This window comes from Lycium ferocissimum, chromosome 7, assembly GCF_029784015.1.
Source record: "Lycium ferocissimum isolate CSIRO_LF1 chromosome 7, AGI_CSIRO_Lferr_CH_V1, whole genome shotgun sequence".
NCBI lineage: Eukaryota > Viridiplantae > Streptophyta > Magnoliopsida > Solanales > Solanaceae > Lycium > Lycium ferocissimum.
The window spans coordinates 47164544-47175556 of NC_081348.1; the positions used below are offsets into that span (position 1 = coordinate 47164544).

The window sequence follows — 11013 nt, forward strand, 5'->3', positions numbered from 1 at the left end:
GACTTTTAGTGGCAACTAAAGTCGGCACAAAAGGTCGTGCTGGCTACACCTTGGATTTGGAAAAACATGGGCCATCTGGTAGGAATAGTTTGAGCCGGATGGCCCTTTATGTCCTTTTCCCATTTTATCTTAAAAATAATACAAGCTATCTACTACAAAGGGATAAAGATGACCTAATAGATGGTGTATATAACTTCAAAGAATATAAGATGGATAAAATACGAAAGTGCGTGAAGTGAGAGATCAAAGTAACCCATCGGTGAAGTTAGTTGTAGGATCACATTACAGATTGTAATTTTGAGTGGGTAGTGGCTCGTCTATCGTTTTCTATAATTGTGATGTTGAGACCAGTTTGCACACGCTTCGACTAATGCCCTTGACTAATTCCACGAAACACCTGCTATCTTCCGCCAACACAAATACCGATTAACTCTGTGGCATTGGCTCATCTATTATGAAAGCTCCTTTGTTATGGACCTGGAACACAAGCTTAGCTCTAGAAAGATGAACGTGCAAGCCACTGATGAGAATAATACATGATACAAATGAAAGAAATAGGAACAACTTCATGTTACAACCACCAAACATGGTGGAGAAATGTATTAGTTATGCCTAGCTCGAATCAAGCAATTCGCCGCAGCACTGCAAAATTGATCAAAGTTCTTTTAAAGAATGAGATGGGGAGGAAGGAAAACTAGCTTCATTACAAGGGTAGTGGTGTGTGTAATGATAATATGTTGAAGCAAAGGTCTTCTTGATATCCTTGGATTTGCGACAACGTTTTCTGCTTTGAGCGGTTTCTGATACGCGACTTGGGGATGTACTTCTCTGGCAACTGTGCTTGACTAACAGCTCTTAAGGGAAGCTAATTGAGCCTGGATTCTGTTGCTCCTTTGGAAATTCATGAATATTAGATGGAGCGGACAATGGAAATGACGGCTTAGGCATCAACTTTCCCTTCCAAGCCGTAAACGTATGCTGTCACTTAGGTGGCACCTCCAAGCCAAAAGAAAAAACCATAAATAATGCTGTAACTTGCCCTACTAATTAAAATCACTTATGTTTGTTTTGTATTAATAATAAAGTCACTAGTTTCTATTTCTACAAGGGAATATAGAAAGATAGAAGAAAGGAAAACACCAAGGGTATTTCTGTAAATTCTCACCAATGGCATTTTTGTAATTTCGCCTCTTAGCTAATACTCTGCAGTCTGCCGTGTCTACAAACATCTATCTCAAAAAAACCTCCCTCGGCAAAAAGCTATTTAGAAGCTGCTTCTTAAATTGTACTCCCTCTGTCACAATTTATGTGATATAGTTTGACTGGGCACGAAGTTTAAAAAAATAAATTAAGACTTTTGAATCTTGTGATGTAAATCAAGCCAAAGATATTTGTGTGGTTATAGATTATCTCCTTAAGCGTAAAAGATGATGCTCAAATTTAAATTATTGTCAAATAAGAAAATGTGCCATTCTTTTTAGGACTGAATAAAAAGGAAAGTGTGTCATATTAAATCGGGACAGAGGAAGTATTGATTTCCTGATTATAATTCTATCAGAATCTAGGGTCCTCTGGAGGGTAAATTGGTCAATTGAGAAAATGATTTGTCCATCTAAAGTGCTAAACGTAATTGTATAATTTGGGTTGATTTCGGATTTTTTTTCATTATAACAAACACTTTGACGGCTCTTTAGTTACTTTTGAATTATCAAAGTCAGGTTCTTGATTTGATTTGGCAGCTCTTCATTTTTTTCAATTCTTTTATTGCAACTATGTGAACTTTAATATACCTAGCATATTATAGAGATATAAAGTTTACTGTCAGTAGTGCTATATATTAATCCTTTAGTTAATATAAAAAGGCAAATTGATGAATAAAAATGACACGTATTATAATCTCAAAGATCGCATATAATCTTTCAATTCTCTCAGGAATTATTTATTGTATCAGGTGGAATTTCATGCTGAAGATTCACTTTTTCATCCAGTAAGTTACCTGTCATGTGTTTACTTTTTGAAGCCCTCAGTTAAACTTTTTATTGTTGTTTATTTTTCTTTCAAAAGTGACTTACAAAACCTGTACACTGATTGTATATTATATGTATATTTCGTGTATACAATATGTATATTTTTATACTTAATATACAAAAGCTAAACATTTTGTTGGCTAATATTCCTTTGAGCGGTACGAAAATGTAATCATCTCAATTTATTGGGGCATGATTCTCCATATTGGTGAAAAAAGTTGTAATCTTTGCTGGTTTGACTAGCAATTTTAGCCTTTTCTGAGTACTTTAGTCATTAATGGTGAAAAAAAGTTGTAAGCTTTGCATCTGGGTGTAACTGTACTTGTTTGTAATTAAGGGGTTGAGGAAACTATTTTTCTGTGTAGATTACCCTTTTCTAAGTACTTTAATCCTTAATGGTGAAAAAAGTCTTAACCTTTGCATGTGGGGTTAACTATTTTTCTTTGTCTATTATCTTTCTCTGAGGAAATTGGGTTTTGTTAGAGCATTGTTGTTTGAGTACTTTAGTCCTTAATTGGTGAAAAAGTTTTAATCTTTGCAGGTTTGACTAGTATTTTTAGCTATATTTTTCTTTCTAGATTACCCTTTTCTGAGCTGTTTAGTCCTCATTGGTGAAAAAAGTCTTACTCTTTGCATCTGGGGTTAAATGCACTTTGAAAGTTTTAATCTTTGCATCCAGGGTTAAATGTACTTGTTTGTAGTTGAGGGGTTGAGGAAAGTTTTAATCTTTGCATCCGGGGTTACCTGTACTTGTCTGTAGTTGAGGGGCTGAGGAGAGTTTTAATCTTTGCATATGGGGTTAACTGTATTTGTTTTGTAATTGAGGGTTTTGATTACACAATTTTTGGTGATATTCTTGGTCCATATATGATAAGCTTTTTTGTATTCTCTGCTACTACCGTTTACCATGTGAGACGCATTAAAATTTCAACTTTTAAATAATGCTAATATGTTGTATACACGAAATTCTTGCATATTAATATATTTATATTGTATTGTTTAACCAATTATCTTTTATCCATAAACAAATGGCCTCACGAAAGATGTGGATACTAACTCATCTTCTGTTCATTTTCATAAAAGTACTTTTGCCATCTTATCAGCATTTGGGACAGTCTTGATTGGTTTTGGTTTAAACGATGACATCCCCATTATACCAAATTTCTTTTAGTTTCCATTTTGCAATTTCAATAATGTTAGTTTGCTGTTTCCACTTCCGAGCTGGATTGATATTGCAAAACTTTAATAATTTATATGGACTTGCCATCCACTTTTCCATATTTTTCTTTTGTGGCCTGTGTTATTTATCATAACATGCTTAAGAATTCTAATTACTCTGTTTTAAAAAAATAAAAAAGAGAATTCTGATTACTCAATTCCACCCCCCCCCCCCCCCCCCCCAAGGAAAAAAGAAACAAAAGGATGTCCAATTTCTTATCTTGATGTTGCTTTTTTGCACTAAAAGATCTTCTGCGGTCAATGGAATGGATGAAAACCACGGGAGACCAGAATTCAAATCCCAATAGGGACAAAAATATATTAGTTTCGTCTAATTTACCTAACTCTTGGTGGATAGAGTGTCTTGGCACCTCTGCTAGCAGGAGGTAACAATACTTGGTGGAATAGTCGAGGTGCGCACAAGCTGGGGGGGGGGGGGGGGGGGGGGGATCACCATTAGAAAAAAATGGCGATAACAACTATTCTTCAATCAAGAGAAATGGGATCGGCTATATGAATTCTCACTATGCATTTCGCACTATTGGAACCCGTCACATTCTAATATTCAGTAATTTGCATTCTCAAAAAAGTGGATTAATTTATTGCTTGATATTTGCTCAGTTTTGCTATTATGGACAGCATTATCACTGTTTTGCCTACAGTCAGGATCATGGACGGTGGGTCATGTATGACAACAAAACTGTGAACGTAAAAGTTTCTTCTTTCCTTCATTGCATCCTCTTCCCACTTGTCTTGCTATTATTTTAAGTTTTTGTAACTTAAGGAAATGTTAGGTTTTGTAGAGCATTGTTGTCTAAGTAGTGAGTACTTTAGTCCTTAATGATGAAAAAGGTCTTAATCTTTTGCATGTGGGGTTAACTGTACTTGTTTGTAAGTTGAGGGGTTGAAGAAAATTTTAATCTTGGCAGCTGGGATTTACTATTTTTCTTTGTAGATTACCTTTCTCTGAGCAAATTGGGTTTTGTTAGAGCATTGTTGTTTGAGTACTTTAGTCCTTAAATGTGAAAAAAGTTGTAATCTTTGCATCTGGGAGTTAAATGTACTTGTTTGTAGTTGAGGGGTTGAGGAAAGTTGTAATCTTTGTATTTGGGGTTAAGTGTACTTGTTTATAAGTTGAGGGGTTGAGGAAATGGTAGGTTTTGTAGAACATTGTTGTTTATAGGAGTGGCAAACGAGCAGGTCCGATCGGATATGAGCGGGTCGAAAAAAGGTTAAACAAAAACGGATAGAATATCCGCCCTTTTATGAGTACTTTAATGGTGAAAAAGTTATTATCTTTGCATCAGGGGTTAAATGTACTTGTTTATAGTTGAGGGGTTGAGGAAAGTTTTAATCTTTGCAGCTAGGTTTTACTGTTTTTCTTTGTAGATTACCCTTTTCTGAGCGCTCTAGTCCTCATTGGTGAAAAAAAGTCTTAATCTTTGCATCTGGAGTTAAATACGCTTGTTTGTAATTAAAGGGTTGAGGAAAGTTTTAATCTTTGCATCTGGGGTTAACTGTATTTGTTTTGTAATTAAGGGGTTGAAGAAATGGTACTTTTAGCAGAGCACTGTTGCCTGAGTACTTTAGTTCATACTGGTGAAAAAAAGTTCAAATCTTTGCATCTGGGGTTAACTGTATAGAGGAAGTACTAGTGGGGTTTTAAGCTTATCCATGGCTTGAGGAAATTAGGCTTAAGAGAATGTTTGTTTGTGATGAGTCGTTGAAGTTGGTTGCTAATTTGTTTGTGATGAGTCACTGGAGTTGGTTGCTAAGGCTTTTAAAAATTTTAAAGTCTTGGGTTTATGGTCTTGTGAAGGTTTTACTACTGATGGACTTGCTGCTATTGCTGCTAACTACAGGTTTGAATAGCATTTTAAGCTGTACTTTTCTTTGAAAATTACCCTTTTCTGAGTACTTTAGTCTTTACTGGTGAAAAAAAGTTATAATTTTTGTAGGTTTGACTAGCATTTTTAGTTCACCTATGGTATGTATACATTGTCGTACTCTTACACTGTAACTACCAAAAGCACCCGCTTTGTAACCCTCCTTTACCGGAAAACTTCCCCTCTTCTAGAAGATGGTTTGGGAACAGAACATGTGAGTTGCATATGATTTCTCCTTTAGTCTTTCACTGAAAACTTTAGCGGAGACAAAAAAGGCACTATCTTTGAATACTTCAAGGACTATTAGTGCACCACTTAATAGTTAACGGGCTACTTTGATCCAAAGTCAAAACTTAAGGGATGATTTTTGGCCTTTTCTCTTTTAGTTTGCACAAAAGCAGGAAGTGGTACTCTTAAGGGGTGAGTGTTGCATCCTCCAAAAAGTAGTGCAGTTTTGGAGGACCGACACGGGTGTGGTAACATTTTTGGAAAGTACAATCAACATAGTTTTATGGATCATCATTTTCGAAAGTCACCCACTTTGAAGGGTCACTTGCAATTACTAAGCCTTCCCATATCCATAATCTTGAATTATATGCATTGACTACATTGTGGTCAGCAAGGCATGATCTTACGTGCAAGAAAATTGAAGCAATGTCATAGTTGATATTTCACACAATTTTGACGGTTAGTTATTCACTTTTCATTTATGCCACAGCTTGGATATCCTTATATTGATTGTGGTCAAGTTTATGGCAATGAAAAAGAGGGAATTTGAGTTAATGATAGAAAGTAAAAATATAGGTTTTTCATAGACGTCTCCTGTATTACTCATGTTATTATCAATGGACTTGTTAATCTATCACTTGCCTAGACACAATATAAAAGGGTTTCCATTTTTATGGTTTTCGCTCGAGATCAATCTTTCAAAACATGTGTTCTACTAATATTTACTGCTTTCATTTAAAACTATGATTTATTCCTATAGAATGTGTAACGTGATCAATGTTTGTGTTCCTTTTTTTTACATTAATCTGTAACTGACAGTATTACCTGTACTGACTATTTTCCAATTTATTTAGATTGGTCAAGTTTTGAAGAGGGTGTTTACAGATGGTTTTGTCAATATAGGGAAGATCTCTTTATTACATCCAAACTCTGGTAATCAAGATTCGAACAAATTGAGAAAAGACACCTTTTTTTGTTTCTCGCCCCAAATATATTAACATTTCTGTCCTTTGGACCATCCTTCTTTCAGTTAGCATTGTTCAGTTCTCTCTCTCTCTCTCTCTCGTTGTGTTTTGGGATGTAATGGTGCTTTTGATATATGCTTTACACACTTCCTAATGTTAGACAAAATCTGAGCTGCCTTTAGTAATTCACCACTCAATCATTCCTTTCATTTATATGTGCAAGTGTCTTTTTTTTTTCTTTTTTTTTTTTTTAGTAATTCACCACTCAATCATTCCTTTCATCTATATGCGCAAGTGTCTTTTTTCTTTACACACTTCCTAATGTTAGACAAAATCTAAGCTGCCTTTAGTAATTCACCACTCAATCATTCCTTTCATTTATATGCGCAAGTGTCTTTTTTTTTTTTTTTTCCAAGAACAGTCGGATGTCATAGTTGATACAAATGACATGTGATCAAGCAATTGAAATGTTGGTGATATCTGGTTCTTTTCCATTGACTTTTGTTGTCCTTTGGGTTAAATGATTCATGTATTGTGATGTATGAACATGTGTAGGTGCACTGATCATGCTCTCAAGATGTACCCGTGGCATTTAACAAAACTCTAGATGAGCTGGAACTTGATTACATTGATCTGTACCTTGTGACCTGTGAGTACTGCTCAACAGAGATTTGCATTTGCTACTGTTTGTGATACTTGACTCTATTTTTTTTTTTAAATAAGGTAACATTTACTTGACTCTATTCTTTGTAATTATTGTGTCTTCAAAAATGAATTCTCATCTAAATGGGAATTCAATGAGGTGTTAACTTATGCGTGTCTTGCATTTTTTTTGTCTTACATTTTTGTTTTCTTGTTGCTTTTATCTTTTTTTTTTAAGATTCATCGGAAACCTGATTCCAGCAGATAACCGGATGAAAAATGTTGCTGGTAACTTTAAACCTGATTCCAACAGATATACTTAGCACATGGCAAGCAATAGAGAAACTTTATGATTCTGGGGAGGCTAGAGATATTGGATTTAGCAATTTCTCTACTAAAAACTGGGAGTTCTTCTCGAAATAACTCGTATTCCTCCTATTGTTAACCAACTGGAGTACCAATGGTAAGATTAGAGGGAAGGCAACAGTTTGTGATGGGAGCTGGTATTGGGAAATGTGGTTTCTAAAGCTGTGAAGTTTGTCGGCTAGCCCAAGTCATGCTTTTGTCGTAGTTATGACTGATTGATCATTACAGCTGCTGCATATATGGCTGTGGTTTTGTTGATATAGTTACTTGCGCCGAAGGCTGAGGCATCATCCCACTGTAATAATGATTAAACAAGTTTAATTGTTAGCTATGTCTTGATGAACTTAACAGAAATCAACAGGATTTTCATTGTTGATGCCTAAGCCGTACCTCGGAGTATTAGGCCAAGGCCAAAAATTGAAGACCACTAATTTCAGGGACAAAAATTAAAGACCACCCCAGAAGAAGCACAATCCGCGCAAAAAAAATGTTGTTTATGGCCCAATTTAGAGAAACCAACAGCCCATTCACATACGCCTGGGAAAGGCCCAATTTATGATATTCATTTCATTTTTTTGTGCGGATTGTTCTTCATACGGACTGGTCTTTAATTTTTGCCATTCAAATCGTTGGTCTTTAATTTTTTTTTTCCTACTTCTCATTTAATGAAAATCTATGAGCCAAAGTACCCTTATTCACTGGTCTATGAAATTAGAGATTTTGCGTACCAACCCCAGCAGAACAAAAAAAAAAAAAAAAAAAAAAATAATTTCACAACACAAGGTTTTCATAGAAACTATGCCTATTCGGGGTAAAGTTATGCCTTAAGGCATAGTTATGTAGGATAAATAAGTTTCTACAGAACTGTGTCGTATAAGGCATACTTTATATAGAAACTATGCCACACTGTAAGATAACTTAATTTCTACAGAACTATGTCGGACCAGGCATACTTTCTATTTAACTTTGCCTGAATAGGCGTAGTTTGCTATGTAACCTTGCCTTGAGATTTTTTTTTTTTTTTTGTGACTCTGCTGGGATTCAAACCTAGAATGTCAGGAGTATTTTCAGCCACCTTTTTGTTACTTAAAGTGTCGAAGGGCAAAAATTAAAGACCATAGGGGCAATCGCATGAATGACCCATATTCATTTATTGAAAATTATCTATTTACAAATTTAGTTATATGACTTTTTTCACTAGAGATCAGCAAAATAAATAAAATACATGAGTTAAAAATCAAAATTTTAACTAAAAAAGCGCTTGATTCAACGTATGCATTGACAATACTGGAGGATTATTTACTAAAGATGATTTAATCTCTCGTTAGTTCCACAAAAGAATTATCGCCTACAAATTACAGTTATAGTAAGGAATATATCTGCCTCGCATTGGGACGAGTCTAAAATCGAGTTACAAAATTAGTCTTCTGATACATTGATAAAAAACAGACAATGAAAGCGTCACGTGAAATTAAAAGTAAGCAACTTTGGATCAACAACAACAACAACAACAACAACAACAACATACTCAGTGTAATCCACAAGTGGGTTTCGAAGAGGCTAGGGTTTTCGCAAACTACAAAATGAAAATTTATTGTCAATTTAGTGTAATATTTTCTACGTCTTCTTTTTGTCATTCGTGATATTTGTTTCAATCAAAGACGTTGTTAACCATATTGTTAACCATATAATTATATAAACCTCGTGTCTGAATATTGTTCTTTTAGTAAAATGTAATGTAAGATAAAGGGAAACTCCTCGTACAACTGAGGGAAATATTTGGTCAATTTTGGCCATTTTATCAATTTAGTTAGACTCAACTTGTTGAATGAATCTTGGGAAAATTGCAGAGCCATGCAAATTCACATTGATTGCAATATTTAGCGTCCATAAAATTCAAGATATTACTTTAAGGTCCTCAACTCTCTTATTTTGATTCTTTTATAACACGTGACAAATTTACCACAAGATGTTTGTCCGGAGCCAAAATGGCTTGTTTTTTGAGCTAATAGCTTAAAATGGGATGCTTTTTTTTTTTTTTATATCAAAATGGGTATTTCGTTGGATAACCAACGAAATACCCATAATCAATACTGTTCCGATCCGGTCCGGATTGTTGCATTTCGCTACACTTGTAGCGAAATGTAACAAATAATTTTTTTTTTTTGCATTTCGTTTGTATTCCAACGAAATAGGATTTTTTTTTTTTTTGTATTTCGTTTATAAAAAAACGAGATAGGAAATTTATTTTTTATTTTGTTTAAATAAAAACGAAGTAGGAAAATATAATTTTTTTTTGTATTTCGTTGGTATATGAATGAAAAAGGATAATTTTTTTTTTTTGTATTTCGTTTATAAAAAAACGAAATAGGAAAATAATTTGTTTTTATTTCGTTTATATAAAAACGAAATAGGAATATATATATATATATATATATATATATATATATATATATATATTTGTATTTCGTTGGTATATGAAAGAAATAGGATAATTTTTTTTAATTTTTTTTTTGTATTTCGTTTATATAAAAACGAAATAGGATTTTTTTTTTTTTTTTTGCATTTCGTTTATATTCCAACGAAATAGGAAAATAATATTTTTTTATTTCGTTTATATAAAAACGAAATAGGAAATATATATATATATTTTGTATTTCGTTCGTATACCAACGAAGTAGGATAATTTTTTTTTTATTTCGTTTATATAAAAACGAAAGAGGGAAATAATTTTTTTTTTATTTCGTTTATATAAAAACGAAATAGGAAAGAAAGTTACGCATTAAAAAATAACACACTTAAGGAACTTAGTGTTTTTTTTCCATAAAAAGATCGCAACATCTTATTTTAATAAATCTTTTCTTTGCAGCGCTTAGTGTTTTTTTCCATACTTTGACCAACGATTAGTCGTGTGTCAAGACTCCGAAACGTCAATATTTTATATAGAACCTGATATTTTTTTTGCGTACTATAATGTAGGCTCAATACATCAAGGATACGTAAACGTTCGGATCATCGTTTTAGGGGTTGAAAAGGTACCCGAAGTAAGTTTTGTTTAAGGTTTAAGTGTTTTATTTTTTTAAGGTTTTGATTTAAGCGTGTTATTTTTTAATCAAGACATAACTTTATTTTGAATATAAATATAATTCTAAAAAATATAGGGAGAAAAACTAGTTGTAAAGTGGTCAAACTTTAGATGGTCATAACTTTGCGCTCGGACGTCGGATTTACGCGATTTTTTTATTTTTTTTATTTTGGGTATTTTTCCGAGATCTATGCGGACAGGGCGGTTTGGCTGAGCCGATTTTTAAAAAAACACCTTTTATCCCATTCAATTTCAATTTTCCCCCAAATTAGCCTGAAATTTTCAGTTTTATTTACTTATAAGATGATGATACGCAATAGATTTCAACGTAAAAATCCCGGGGTAATGTAGCTGTGAATGTCAATTTCACTTCTGCGGTTTCAATTTTTGAAAATAAAGCTGACTAATTTTCTCGACATATAAAGTTGACTGAAATAACCTTACAGTCAAACACTAAGTTTTTTCTAGCAAAACTTACTTCGGGCACCTTTTCAACCCCTAAAATGACGATCCGAATGTATACGTATGCTTGATGTATTGAGCCTACATTATTGTACGCAAAAAAAATATCATGTTCTATATAAAATATTGACGTT

At 33.6% G+C, this 11013-nt stretch overlaps 2 long non-coding RNA genes across 5 annotated transcripts; both read left to right on the forward strand.

The window, feature by feature from the left end:
• The first annotated feature begins 1755 nt into the window (after positions 1-1755).
• On the forward strand, positions 1756-5196 carry LOC132065426 (uncharacterized). Of its 4 annotated transcripts, none has more exons than XR_009416726.1 (3): positions 1756-2568; positions 4175-4276; positions 4651-5196. It is a non-coding gene; the product is annotated as an uncharacterized LOC132065426 (long non-coding RNA). The 4 variants fall into 4 exon arrangements; XR_009416725.1 differs by lacking the exon at positions 4651-5196 and adding an exon at positions 4576-4633 and having other exon boundaries at positions 1756-2434; positions 4098-4378; XR_009416727.1 differs by lacking the exon at positions 4651-5196 and adding an exon at positions 4589-4607 and having other exon boundaries at positions 1756-2434; positions 4098-4298.
• Positions 5197-5824: 628 nt separating this feature from the next.
• LOC132065427 (uncharacterized) lies at positions 5825-7695 on the forward strand. Its single transcript, XR_009416728.1, has 3 exons — positions 5825-6292; positions 6880-6973; positions 7205-7695. It is a non-coding gene; the product is annotated as an uncharacterized LOC132065427 (long non-coding RNA).
• Positions 7696-11013: the final 3318 nt, after the last annotated feature.